The following is a 14,971-nucleotide window of genomic DNA, read 5'->3' as shown; positions in this document are numbered from 1 at the left end:
TTCTAAAAATGTCAATATTCAAAACGAGAGCTACACATTCAGAATATTCTCCGGGCTAAAAGTGCATAAAGAAGAAACAAATTGCACAGGTAATGAATACTTAATGACTACTACATTTTCACTTTGTGCCGGTAAATGGGAAGCATGTTAGTTAACAAATGAGAGGGAAATCACAAAGGAACAGAAGGTACAGCGCGCACTGTCAAAAGCCTGCAGCCATGAGATAAACCAAGACAATGATACAACGATATGAGTGTCTCTGTTTCCAGCCACAATCCTGTGAGAGAGTAATTAAGTCTCTTCTGAAGCAGAACTCAACATGGACATGGTCCACATGTAGTCGATAGGGATTGAGGCGCCCTTGATAAGACAAGTCTAATTCATTTGCAGACACGCTCACAGCGACTGCAGCAAAATTTTCATCCCACAACAGGACTGTCTCAGTAACTCCTTACAAAACAAACAAGAAAATCAACTATCAGGAGTTTATCGTGGACCTCCATTACTGAAATTGCTCCATAGTGTGTTGTTACTGGCCTGTGCTGCTGAGCCATTCCTGCTTAGAACTGTAAGAAACTGCTTTTGTTATCAAAACAATATTGGCTGTGTCCTTGTGATTAAATCACGGGCAGGATTTTTTTCTTGTCAGCATCTCCAATTCTTTAACCATCTCTCAACCAGAAGGTTTCCTCACTGCGATACCACTGCTCCCGCTTTATGAGCATTAACTTCACATTTTCTGATTCTTTGTTCCCGGTTTTTTAGTGGCCTCTGATTTATATCACAACTAAAGAGGAAGAACGCTCCACAGGGACCGACATGAGTGAGTGTGTGTGTGAAGTGCTCTATACGGCCGACGGAGGCAGGCTGACATCACATTCGAGGGTGAGGGTGTGTGCTCTGACAGCTCATCAGTGGACAATAAGGCCTTGGCTGTTAATGTCCTGCTACCTGGCACTCTGCAGGGTCACAATCTGCTCCAGATGCTGAAGGCAGGCGTCCAACTTGTGGAGGAGGAGGAGGAAGAGGAAGAGGAGGGGGGGGGGATCGGTGCACGAGAAGCAAAAGGGAGTGGACTCACTGAAAAATGAATGGGACTAGACTGTCACACACATATACATGCACCACCTGCAACCAGCCAACTCTGAATTTAGTGTGTATTCTACACAGTAGTCTGACTGGCAGTTACTGTACAGCAGCATCAGGGATAATATCTGAGCACATATGAATGAAATCTCCCTTTTCCAGAAAGATAGATTGAAAATTTATCTGTTCAGAGCAATCATGCATAATATGAAGGCTAAAGCAGACGGGAGACATGTCTGCATGCACACACGCACGCACACACTCATACACGGATACAAGAGGGACTTATGAACTCAATTTAGTCAGCCAGACAGAGTTCTTGATTCTGTCACTTGGGATAATCGTCAGGATGTGGTACTCTGCCCAAGCCCCTGCGTATAAACCCAGGCAGGATATAAGGTCATGTTGGAGTGGAACTCTAGCCATGCAGCACCCAGACCTCAAGTGCTCCAGTGGTTTTGTGGTTATCTGCAGTAGCCAGCTGTCGCATAACAGAGGAGCTTTTCAAGAACGTCCCCTCTCCTCTTCCTCTGCCTCTCGTCTTACACCCCTCTCCCTCAATCCAAAATGTCCCATCAGCCCACCCATCTCTGGTTGAAAGCAGAATAATCTAAAGTAATCTAAAGACAAGACTCTAAATTAGTGAACAGGTAGGCAGACAGACAGATCTTTCAGCAATATAGAATACAACTTCACCAACTGTTGGAGCCTTTGAGGAACTGGGGATTCAATACCACATTTCTTTCAACTTGTTTTTTTTCATGGGTTGGAGGGAAACAACTCCCTTACTTTCTCACAGAGTGACTAAGAGGACAGCTATGCATAATATATTTGACAGCGCATCTTTAAAAGGTTATTCCTTTCCGTTCAAAATTAGGTCAGTTCGACACGGCAAACGAACGACGGGGGAGGCGGTGAGACTTTATGTTCTGCAGCGTGTCTGTTTATCATTTAAATTTTGTTTTCTGTCTGTCACTGTCAGGGACGACACGGAGAGAAAACACCACTCCATGGCATACATCATCAAAACCGATGCAGAGGAGCAGTGGAGTGATCAGCAATCTGGCATGATTCTGTTACGCCTGTGTGTATGTGTGTGTTAATTCAAAGTGCAGAGCTCCACCTACTGTTCAAAGAGAGCTACAGCAGCGCCTGAAGCCCCATCCGTTTGGATTTATGATTGTAATGACCACAGTCATTTTACTGCATGTGACACCACAGCTTCGCCAGCAGCTTTAGTAATGGATGAAGGGCGGGCATCGTATGTGCACTGAACAAAGATAACCAGCTGCGATATGATGTTTATTTCAAGCTGTACATCTGGACAGCTCCTTAATGCATGTACATGTAATCTGAGCCAGACACGAGACCAGTATTCTCAACTCGGGTTATTTTTAACAAAACACCACAGAGCGGCTGCAGTTATGTAACATTAATATCGAGTGCAATCTTATGAATATTTCTTGTGCTGTGACCTCAAAACTAAATAAATAGACGCAGGCTGAAGGTGTTACTTTACATACTGAAGTCAGTGAAGGAGTAAAATCACAGCTCTTCTCACAAGGCTGTAAATGCATCAAGCTTCAAAGTGTCAAAGAGGGGTCAGGCTTTGTGTACATGCTAAGCTTAGGTGGGTTTAGAGACTAGACTTCTGTACTTAAATAAATAAAAAAAAGGCCTAAAGAAATATACACAGTGATGCAACATGTTGATGAGGAACTGCAGATGATCACAGTCCCAATAATTTACTGATGTAAACAGCTATATTTAAAAGATCTGAGACCATGTTAAAACTACACATACAGCAATATTGTGTAATATTATGTCTTGTTATTTATATTATCGCTTTGTCAAAGTAGATCTAGGTTACAGCAGTGAGTTACCAGGATGCAAAAAAGTGCAATTATTAAATGAAAAAAAACAATTGATCGGGACACTACTGAACTTCACAAATGTTTAGAGAGGATTTAGAGTGAAAAATCAAACAGTGCGACAGCCCTATATACTAGTTAAATATAGGCTGGAAAGTGATCCTATATTTTATTATTTCACACGTGGTGTTTTTTGATGGGACTACCGTGTGAATTTGGCAGCGACGCCACAACAGTAAGTTCTGTGAGCGGGCTGGGATAACCTAAGCCCTTGATGCTTCTTCAGTGGATTCCTATTAGCAGAGCTTAAATGCTGTCATTTCAGTTAAGCCAGGGCAAATCACCTGAGTTTCACATCTAGTGGGGGGGTAGATGGGAGAGAAAATGAGCCAAATGATGAAATGTGACGGAACCGTCACATGAGGAAGAGGAGCGAGCTGAGCAGAATAAGAATGAAGAGAGCCGCGCAGTCCTGCACTTTACACAATCAATCTGTTCCTCTGCTAACCGACCGCACACTGTGAAGAGGCCAGTCCTACGACTCCAGGGCTCTTATTACCATGTGATTAACCTCTTCAGGATTAACCGGGCGGCAAAGACACAGGAAAAGGTCAAAGGTCAGTGCTCAGACAGCCGCTCCAGCATGAAGGGTGGCCTATTAAATGAAAGGTCACACTGAAATCTGTACCCCTGTCTTCCAGCATCTTTTTGATACATAACATGGCATTCATCCCGCAGTAGTCATCACTACGTGTGAAATTCCAACAGCATGCAAGGTCAGTTGCCTTATTACCGTAAAGATACAAAAAAAAACTGTTGTACTCAATTAGAAAAAGGCACTTTGAAATATAAACAGACCGGCAAACACCTGTGTGTGCTGGCAGCCGTGAGACAGACTGCAGGTGGGGAGGAATTAAAGCGAGCCTACACCGGAGGAGGTAATCATGAATAAAACATCACACTCTCATACTTGTTGAGGCTGTAGCTTTTTAGCACTGCTATAACTCCTGGTTGTTTTCACCCACTGGTAGGAAGGAAGGATAGAAGTAGGCAGGGAAGAAAGACCTTTCATAATACATAAACACATCCTAAAGTCGATTTTCTACCTCACATGAGCTAACATACAAGTTTTAAAATCTGGTGTCAAACTAAATTAGCAAGTAAATGTGTGGCAGGATGAATCCTGTAATCTCTTCCCATGACTGATGTAATTTTGTCTTTGTCAGTCAGGTTCTGCAACAGGGGAAAAACATGTAGCTGCAGTAGGCTGGTGTCATTCTTTTCCCAAGACTCAACTGTCACCACTACTGCTGTGTGTGTGTATGTGTGTGTGCTTTTAAAGAGCGATTAGCTCATGGCAACCTGCCATCCTTCTATGTGTGTGTGTATCCATGACAGATGGAGAAGCATGTGGGAATGTGTTAACCTTTGCCCAGATGAGGACACTGTCTCCAACTTGTTTGAGGGATGTTTTACACTTTTATTTTTTACCCCTCCCTTGCTGTCCAGTGACATAAATCTTAAGAACTCTCTTATCTGTCTTGCAGTACATAAGGGCACAACAACCTCTCCAACTTGAACAGAAATACTCCGGGCACGTACACAGATCATCAGTTTTTTGATACAATGGCCGATATTCTGCAGGTTTCAGGTACCTTTAATAACTTTTTTTCAAGGACAATACTTTGAAAATGTGAAAACATGTGAATACAATATATTTAAAGCAGCTATGTATAGTCTGTATATCTGCGTATCTAACTGGTTTTCAGCTCGGGGCTTTTTTGGGCCTAAAAAGCTTTAAAATTTTACAGTTCACTACCTGCCAGAAAGAAAAGGTGGCAACAAGCAGATAATGGCCGACAGAATCTAAGGAGCTTTATATTTTCTCTCTGAGCCAGTGGAGTTAGAAAAGAATCAACAACACCTCCAGACTAAACTTGACTGTACTGTATAAATACTCATTAATAAAACCTCATTAGCTTAAAATGAAGCAGCATGTATAGAAATACCAGCTATGACAACAGTGATGTGACTCTTATTAATAAATCTTATTTGCAGGTCTTCATATTCACAAAACCTGATGTTTAAATGAAATGTGATTATAGCCAATTAAAGGCATCTATGTACTGAAGAGATGCCTTTATGTTAGCATGCAGCTAGTGCTAGCCTGTGCCTCTGTGTAATTCTGCTTTATGCCACAAGATGAGCCAGTGAGTCAGTGTACAAAGTGTCAAATCTGCTGTCAAACACAACTGGAAAATGTCAGCTGTCCATTCAATCTAAAAAGGTCTTCAGTTTATGTTGACAGACAGATAACCACACGATGAAACAGAGGAAACACAGTGATGGCTGAAGCTCTTGACAAACAAACACTGGAGCTTGGTGATTTCTATGCTCAGGCTGTCAAACGATGGACACATGAAATGAAGACATTTAAAGAAACACCAGACAGGATTGTGTTGCTCCATCAGGACAAAAAGGGTGATTATCATCTATATTTTATTTTTAATGCTCACTTAATCCTCAAGTAAAATCATAACCACTACGCTATAACTACAGGAGACTGAATATTCTGATAACAGTTATTCAGTTTTTTATATTTCTATTTTCTGTAAATAATATCTATAATGTTTACTTTTACCATTAGAGGTATAAGTTTAGTGTGCCGAGTGCCTGTATATTGCTGCTGTAATAGTTAAATTTCCCAGCTTGGGATGAATAAAGTCTTTCTGTTCTATCCTGGTTGTGTAATTTGGTATCATCCTCCATATCTTTGCATGATTGCACATCACTGGTCTGTACGTTGCTTTTCTTCCCTGCAGAGATTCAATGTGGGTCAAGTTAGCTACCACAAAATGGTTGATAGTCCATCATACTAGGTGCAAATTTTCTTCTCCAATCCTTTTTTTTTCAGTATAAGAGGAGAATAGACAGACCAGGAGATATAGAAAGATTGTGTTTACCAGCCCTCCCCTGAAGCGAGACCCATCATCTACATTCACAGAGACATTGAGATGAAAGCACTTGTGTTCTTCCTCTATGATCTTATCTGATTGTTCTTTATCTTTTTGTTTACCAGGGACCCTGATGAGGACGTGCATTAAATCTCTCTTAAATCTCAGCCCCCTCTGTCATGTGTTTTTATTAAAAAAGACAAAGCTCTGGTACAACTCACAACTCCTTAAGATCATAAAACAATCTCTGCATGCACACACGCACACAGAGCATCCACACACATTCTAATGTACAGCTTCACAAACACACACACACACACACACAGCGACCGAACCAATCGTTTAAGGTCTCTGAGGCCTCCATAAGCTTCTGTAAATCAGCCACCATCCGGCAGTGAGTTTTATTCTCCCCTCTCTCAGTGGATGTCGGGTTATGACCTGCAGGCAGGAGGTTATTTATTGCTTTTGTCTCAGCTAGTGTTGACTCCCAGCCACTCATCTATGGTTCTAGGCTAATAGAAAGCAGCACAGGATTGCAGATCTGCAGTAAGTCTGCTAAGCTGCAGGGACACAACTCAATAGGTCTCCTCAGAGCCTTGTCTCCCCTTATTCTTAATGTCTCTCAATTCCTCTGCTTCCGTCTACTTTTTTTTCCTGTTATGGCCAAATCAAAATAAATCAGAGCTGCAAGTGAACCTGGGGTTCTATATGGAGTCTATATCAATAAGTGTTTGCCAGAATGTGGAAAAAAGAAAAGAGGGTTAAACAGCTGAGAGACGCCCACAGACCATAAACATATCCCAGAGGCTGCTGCCAAATGTGATAGACAGCCTGGAGCCTGCTGGCCTGCTTCTTCCTCTAGCAACCAAGAAAAAAAATAAAATAAAATCACTCTCTTCTCAGAGATGGCTGCCTCCTTTTGTAACGGACACTTGAAGTGTTATTGGAAGAAAACAGCCAAAGATGAAAAGAGTAAATTGTCAGTGTCATACTGAAACTTAACCTTGATGTCTTGTCTCCATAGCAATGCCATTTTTGATGAGAAGCCCCAACCACATATTGTTAAGAGTCTGTGAGCGTCTCTGGTTGCTAAGAAGGCTGTGAAAGAACCTTCCTGCCCGTCTCCCCGCTCCTTCCTTCTCACCTTCACGCAGCACCGTCTGTGAAACAATCAACACGGCTGTCATCCTTTACAATAGACCGTCTAAACTGAACTGGCAACTTCAACCTGACCGTGGTTTAAACAGGCCCACCTGCCGTTTCCACGGTGCTGACAGCAGCTGACAGTTAAGAAGAACAACCGCAGACTGAGGATATATGAAGGGGTCCTTGAGTGATGACAGCATGGGTTGAGATCGAGAGCCGTGATCTAATGGAGACAAGGCCGCTGACTGATACTATGAAAGAGGCCAGTTTGTCGGCTCCGGTTCACAACCATTCATATCCAAGATCTATGTCTGTGGGTGCTAACAGCTAATGGATGAATTCTGGATTGGTGTCAATTTGTTTGTGAGTGCAGTATGTGTGTGAAGGGTCTGTATGTTTGTGTGTGTTTGACCAGGGTCAAACAGTGTACCAACAGCATATATTAACTGTTTTTTCTGCAGCTGAAAAAACTTCCTGACCTCAACGCAAACTAGTTTCCTTACTGTTACTGCTACCTTAGTTTAAATGGGAAATAAAATTCAGATTTGTGCCACAATAATTCTAACATCCATCCACATAAACATGTTTACCACCTAGTGCCAGTGATTGACAAGAGTAGACTTTCATATAACTCACTTCTTTCTATTATATTAAGGGGTAAATTCACATAATTAAGCCTAAGACTTCTACTTCCAGCTTCTTATTATTGCAACAGGAGTCAAGACATGCTTAATATCATACTAGCTAGATAAGTAAGCTCCATAATTGTTGGACTAATTGTGCAAATGTCAGCCTCAGCTATGGTGAAATATTCAAAGACTCATTAACACCAGTTACACCAGTGTATAGTGTACGTGGTCAGTAGTTTCATTCAGATGCAGCATTGAGTGTATCTGTATTGTGCAAACATTAAAAATAAAATCTTACAAAATGGCTGCATAAGCAGATTGCAGAGTGGAGACAAATATAAATGCTTTGAACAAAACAGAACATCTTACAGAACACCGCAAGTTGTTCCCCTCTAATGAATTCTACAGGTGCTTTGAGAGGCTTTGTAAAGAAGCTATTTTACAGAGTTGTGGTGGCACTTTACGGTCTTGAGACACTGAACCTAGGTTATATTAAATCTGTAGTAGCTGTAATTTAAACAAACCTTTTCACAGTCTGTGTTCCATTCCAGCAGGACAGCCCGTCACCAGATGCCAGATCACTCACACACAGCTGATCTGCCAGGCCACCATAGTATGTGCGGTACAGACGCAGACTGTTGAGGAAATCCCTGAAAAAAGCAGCAGCCACATGCAGGTACAGAGCAGTCAATAAACTGCTTTTAATTAAGTATTTTGTAGATTTTAACTGATGCACTGATCTGGATTTTTTTTTTTACCTTCGCTTAATGGCGAGTGAGTCCGCTGACCCTCTAGTAGGAGCTTTAAGAGGGATGGATTCTGTGCTGCTGCGCGCTGGATGCTGACTGACTGTGCAGGCTTCCTGTTTGGTTGGCCACACAGTTTGTGCACCTATTAACCAAGACAGACACAAATTATGGTCTAAACAATGATGGAGGAACATGCATTTTAAAAAAAAAATTGCAAATTTTGTTACTGGTGCATGACCAATAGGTCTTATTTTAGACGGCTGAGTGACAGATGTTTATACTAAGGCCATTAGTGCAGTCAAGCCGATCATCTCCAATTGCTGAGTTTACTACATGTGCTGCCTGTCAAACAGCAGCAACTCTAGTCAACCACTAGATGGAGCCGTGGTGACTTCATTAGAGCAGCAAAGCCAGTGTGTTTCAGGAACAAATATCCTGGGTCATTTAATGAACAAATGTTAAGGACTTTATAGTAGGCTAGTATTTTTATGGATGTGATAAAGTTGATAAACTATATAAGAGAAGTGGAAGCACGAAGAGAAGCTCTTGATATGGCCTGTTCCTCCTCTTTCTGGAAGTTTCATGCCTTTCTGTGGAGTTTTAGGCCATTTCTGGTCTAACCTTGTGTGTGTGTGTGCGCGCGATATGTGCAATTTCAAGCCATTTATTTTCAGTCTGTGCACCACATCTCTCTGACATAAGGCATGTAATAGAAGAATAAATTCTCTCCAGGACTGTCTAAAATGTTTTATCTACGGTTCTGACACTGGTATAAATGTCATTAAACAGATCCTCATGATGTAAACCTGTGCTGAGAGGCGGGGTCCATTTTTCTGAGCATGTCCGACAGCCTCATGAAGCAGCGTGTGAACCCCCGTGAGCACTTGTTCCAAATCCTGAGGTCCATGCATCCTGGCTGACAAGCCTTCCAACGAGCGAACAAACTCCCTCCAGTGGATGTCAATCTCTGCCATGCTTGCCAAACAGCCCCGTATCACGTTGAGGCAGTAGCCCATGCAGGGCTTAGACTGGGTTAAACCCTGTGGAACAAATTACAGTGGAAGAAATCACAGTAGGATCAGTGCTGCCAGTAAAAAAAAGTATTATTAATTCAGATCAATACAATCTCCTCAGACACATTCATTTATACCTGACAATGAGGACAGTAGTTCATCTTGAGCAAAGCCCGTCTGCACTCGCGGCTCAGCTGTAAGTGGTCTGTGGTATTGATGACCTCAATGCCGAGGTGAAGGGCCTGAAGTAGAAGTTTCCCAGAGACCCCAGAGCGAGCAATCTGATCAGCCAGGAGGCTGGGCGCCACACCAAACGGCCTGACATCACGGCTCAGTGACCTCACACACTCAGCGTAGCCTTGCGATATAGCGCCGAGCCCCGGGTTGATGAGGTGATCATAGACCAGTGGAAAGAGAGAGTCAAAGAACCGCTGCACTAACTCATCTACGTTGAGCTCAGACCCCAGCAGAAAGAGGCTAATGTCTGTGAAAAGTTCCCGCACACTGCCAATAGCCCGGTCAGCCATTTTGGGGTACGACTCCTGAAGGACCACATTTGTGTGATTCTCCGCCTGCCTCATCAGAACCTCAAAGGTCTCTGTGGAAGGGACAACAAGACAAGAAAAAAAATTAGAGAGGGTCTACAATCATTTCAGTGGAACATATCAGAAAAACAGATTCAGGCAGTAATACAGGCAGAAAAGACATGCACACAAGAGGGACAGGGCTACATACAAATTACTGCCAGAGCTAAGTACAAGGAGGGAAAAAAAAAAAAAAAAAAAAAAAAGAAGAGGACTCTCCAGGGTTCCCAGCAGGAGCTGGAGCTCCCTGCGTCTTTTCTGAGAGACGAGAGAATGTGAGCAGGGAAGCAATTTGTTCTCTAATCAAAAGTCAAGCTGACAAAGAAAAAGAGGAAAAAAAGCAGTTACAGCACAGTGGAGTGGGAACTACTGTTATAAAATATGAACAGAGATACAGTATATGAAGTGTTTTCGTAAATGAAACAAAGTAACGGAGGGGGTGGAAGGGGAGGAGAGGATCTGGTTTTAGAAATCCATTTATTAAACCATTAAATGAAGACAGACATCACCGCAAAATAACAACAAAAAACAGCAACAGCAGTCAGCCAAATGGCCAACATAGCAGAGGCTGACAGCACATGTACCCTCTTCTTCTCTGCTCTGTATTTGGGACCATAAATAAACAAACAAAAGGTAAAAAGCTCCTCAAAACCCTGAAACCACCCTTTAAAAGACTGAGTGCAGTCAGGCGAGGACACTGAACAAATAAGTGTTCCAGTGTCTCCATTTGTGCACAAAACAAACACTCCTCCCAGGTTTGGGTCCAGGTGTGCTCTGTATTTGTTTCTAGCTATTGCTTTTCAACGGACAGTTTGTACAGGGACTGCCAGCTGCCCTTTGGGGAAGCATCTGGGCCAAAAAACTCCACCCACCTCGACCTCATTCCTGCCGAAGAGCGGAAGAAGGATACACCTCAGGACACAAACCAAATGTAGTGACATAACATTATAATATTACACATTTAATATGTCTGGCTCATTAAGCGCCATAAAAATGTGTGCAGCAAACTGGCCCTTATCCCTTTGTCTCCCTGTTTTCAGTTTTTGTCAGAGCTAATACCTGATCCACAGCCATTCTCACATCATGTGCTTGTCATGGGTTGTGAGGCATGGTGCAGGCCTGGAGCTGCCTAGGGGGCTGAGAGTCTGAGAGAGGGGGTAACCAATGTGATGAGGGCTTAGACGGTCCAACGCTGTATAATACGCAGCGATGTGGAAAGATTGACCGAAAGCCCCCCCAGTGAGTGTGACAGCAAGGGGGTGGAACAGAGAGGCAAGCCTACGGGCAGCTCGTCTCAAGCGGCAGCATTTAACACTGAGGTGCCAGGAACGGAATCTGATCTGGGATCTTGTGTGATCTTGCACGGATGCGATAGGTCTAACGAGATCTGAGGCTCGAAAGATGTGTGTTTATGTGCGAAGGGGGAAAAAAAAGAAAGAAAGCTGCACCTCCTACACAACAAGCAGTCTGGTCAGAAAGCAACATGAAAGACAGAGAGGAATGTGTAAAGAACAGCACAGACAAGAGTGGCAGCTGTGCAAGTGTAGTGAGTGTGTGTGTAACAGAGAAGACAAGCAGACAAACAGAAAGAGAAAGAAATGTGTGCTCATGAAGTACAGTTTGAGATTATTACAGCCCCCAGGTGTATGAAGCTGAGCAGACAGACTTATGAAGGGTCCCACAGGGATTACAGTGCATGCTTCAGGGGGGCGGCTCACCACATTAGATTATGAAGTTAATGAATCCCACCTGTCAAACTACATAACAAATACCTGCACAGCAAACACATTTGTCTCCGTTTTATCTCCCCGCTTTCCTCTTGTGCTTCCTGGACATAAATCGTGACATCAAGTTTCCCGGTTACAAGCAAAACTTAAAACGGCATAAATAATAAACTAATAAGAAATTCTGTCTGCTGTACCACACAGATGTTATCCGAGCCGTGCTAATGGCATTTTTTTTCCTTTTTCCCCACAACAGAGAGCATGAAGCAGTGGAGGCCTTGACCTGCAGCCAGCCTTCTGGGTAAGCCAGGGGCAGAAATGATACAAAGAGAGGGGAAAAAAAGGGAGTGATGTAGCAGAGGAGAAGAAAAGAAGGAATGTCTTTCATATTATTGTTTGAGACAGTAATGATACATGTTCAAACAGGCAAAATCTTTCATATAAACCTTGTTTCTTTTTCTGTGTGCAAAGGTGTCAGTCATTGTTGTCATTTAACAGCTCTTAAAATGAATGTTGTGAAATGAGTTGTGTTTTTGCTTTCTGTTTAATTCAGAGGTAATGATTTCCACAATGTGTATGTTTGTGTGAATTATGAGTGTCAATGATGCAGCTGACAAGAGGAGAGGAGCCATGTTTGTATCTCTAGTGATGGAAGACAATCAGTATGTTCTGCCTAATTCAATAAACAGCTCTGCATATGCCTTGCTGATCCCTGGACTGACACACGGCACAAAGAGCAATGGAATAGCATAAACACAAGACAGGTAGAGTACAGAATTTTAGCAAGAAAAAAGCGGAAAAAATAGATCTGGAGTGCATATCAAGAATTTTATTGTTGAAAAACAAGAAAATGCTGGAGAGCAAATCAATTAGCATGAATGTTGGTCTCCAATTTAACTTCTGCAGCATTATAAATGGATTCAATTTCTGATTAAAGCTGAAGAATGGGAGAAATGCCTCCTGTGCTTCATTTAGAGACACCACAAAAGCCCATTTAATGCATGCCACCCATCAAACAGGTGAATTTTTCCCTCTCCTGATGGAATGGTAAATTCTAACATATGAACAATTCATGTTAGATTCCTGGCCATCTCCCTATGTAGTGGCTATTATTCCAATCATGAAGGCCCTTCAGTTAAATTCCTCCATAGCAGAGCTGTTCTCCATGTCTAAAAGGCTTTTAAATTTGATCCCATTTTCTTCCTTTCTTCCTGTAATTGCTGCATTTCTCATTTTCTTTAATGTAGGGTGATCTGGTTAACTGTGACAGGGGGAGCTAACCAAGTGATGAGTTACACTCGAGGTCAAGGCCTCTAGCTGTTGGCACTAAACTGGAGAGAAAGCAGTTTTGTTTCACTCCCCCTTACCATCTTCTGTGTGTTCTCCTTAATGGTTTGGGAAGCAATGAGATATTTTAACATAAAAAATTAAGACATCAGATTCAGATGTGAGATATTTATTTATTACCATGGTTGTTAAAAGGCTCAAACCTAGTGGTGGATGTGGTGGAAAAATGCTGCTGAGAGCTGCTTTCGTCACCAGAGGGAGACATTTTTCATGTACATATTAGAAGAGTACAGCCAATATAAACATCTGGCATAGTCACACTAAGGATATTTTAACTTTAAGAAACACACACACACACACACACACACACAGCTGCATCCCACAAATCACCTGTTATTGCTAAAATGTCTCTTCCCTTTCATTCACTCTGATTGTTCTGGGTGTCACCTTAACCTAGACAATATACTCATTCAAACACGCAAACAATCAGCTATTTGATATCAAGGTCTCTGTCTTGACAATGAGAACACCCTTCTATCACTTACAAAGTAGAATGCTGTTAAATGTGGTTATGCCTTACACTGCACTACAAAAAGTGGTGCTACAGTGTCAACAAAGAGATCAGCTGGCATTTGTGCAGACAGGCACCGCATCAATGAGCCTGTGCTTCTATCAGTGTGCCTCTGAATTCATAGGCATGGCACTAAGGAAAAGGATCATTCTCAGGATGAGAAATAAGATGAGCCTTTGGTAGATGAAGCTCCTTTTTAAAATCAGACAAAAGACCAGAAGCTGCTGCTCACTCAGAATAAGCAGAGGCATTATTGATACAGTAAATAAAACCTCCACTGAGATGCATCCCTGAATGTGCACTGCAATGCCTGAACAGAACACATCAATACTTTATTTGAAGCTCCAGGTTTAGAGCACTCAAATACCACCAGCTGACCTCAGCAGAGCTGCAGAGCGACGCAAAAGATGGCTTTTATTAATGTGATTCATCCTCTGTGAATGGCTGTGACCACAACAGAGGAGCCCGGTGACATCTGATAGGCTGCAGAAAAGGCCATTCTCCATCTAGAGAGGATGAGTCAGTGACGCTGTGGGTTCAGCACATCCCAGAGCAAAAGACACAATGAAAGTCAAACGACTTCCAGGGTGGCACAGTCAGTACAGTCAACACAAAGCTATGTCTTCATTGTGGCATATTAGAGGGTCAAAAGAGAGCAGGCGCACTCTTTGTTGTCACAGGATGAAAGAGGATGACAATGTTTGTGGTGAGTGAAAAAACTGAGAAGATCAAAGACTGAAAAATGTAAAACTGGCAAACAATGACTCTTTTTCTAAGTGCAAAGAAACATGGATGAAGGAAGGAAAAAAAAAGAGGAAAGTTATGGCTGCATAATGAGAAATAAATCTGAAATTACACACCTACAAAAGAAAGTCTTGCCACATGTGTATATACCCGATTATGTCAGAGTTTCCTTTCCAGCTTGTCTTCAAGAATGTTTACCTTTTGATTTGCTTCTGTATAAAATCACCAATCCCCCCAAAAAAACATGTGCAAACTCGCTTTAGATTTTCCCGGTAATAAATTAGGTCTATTTTAATACATGACCTGCCTTCCTCTCAGGCTGTAAACTGAAAGCTGGTTCAGTCTGACCGAGTGTCCTAAAAATTTGAACAGACTTTTAAGCTGCTGGATATAGAACGTTAAAATAAACCTGCCTGTAATCGCTGCAGGAAGCAGCGTTACACATTTACAACCTTCAAGCACTTATTCACCGAAATCCACTGAATGCAGGACTGTCAAGGTTTTGATAAGAGTTCTAAATAATCTCATTTTCGCTTTTTTCCGGGCATGACAAATTTTCACACAAGCGTGGTAATTTGTGATGACGAGGAGCAGCTCCATTATCACACAACAA

General features: G+C 42.3%; 1 pseudogene; it reads right to left on the bottom strand.

Moving 5' to 3' along the window:
• Positions 1-14,971, bottom strand: part of LOC114433608 (glypican-5-like) — a 103,986-nt pseudogene that overhangs the window by 72,244 nt on the left and 16,771 nt on the right.

The sequence above is a fragment of the Parambassis ranga genome, chromosome 3 (assembly GCF_900634625.1).
Source record: "Parambassis ranga chromosome 3, fParRan2.1, whole genome shotgun sequence".
Lineage (NCBI taxonomy): Eukaryota > Metazoa > Chordata > Actinopteri > Ambassidae > Parambassis > Parambassis ranga.
Note: the sequence above shows the minus strand (reverse complement) of the source record. Positions and strands in the feature narration are given on the sequence as shown.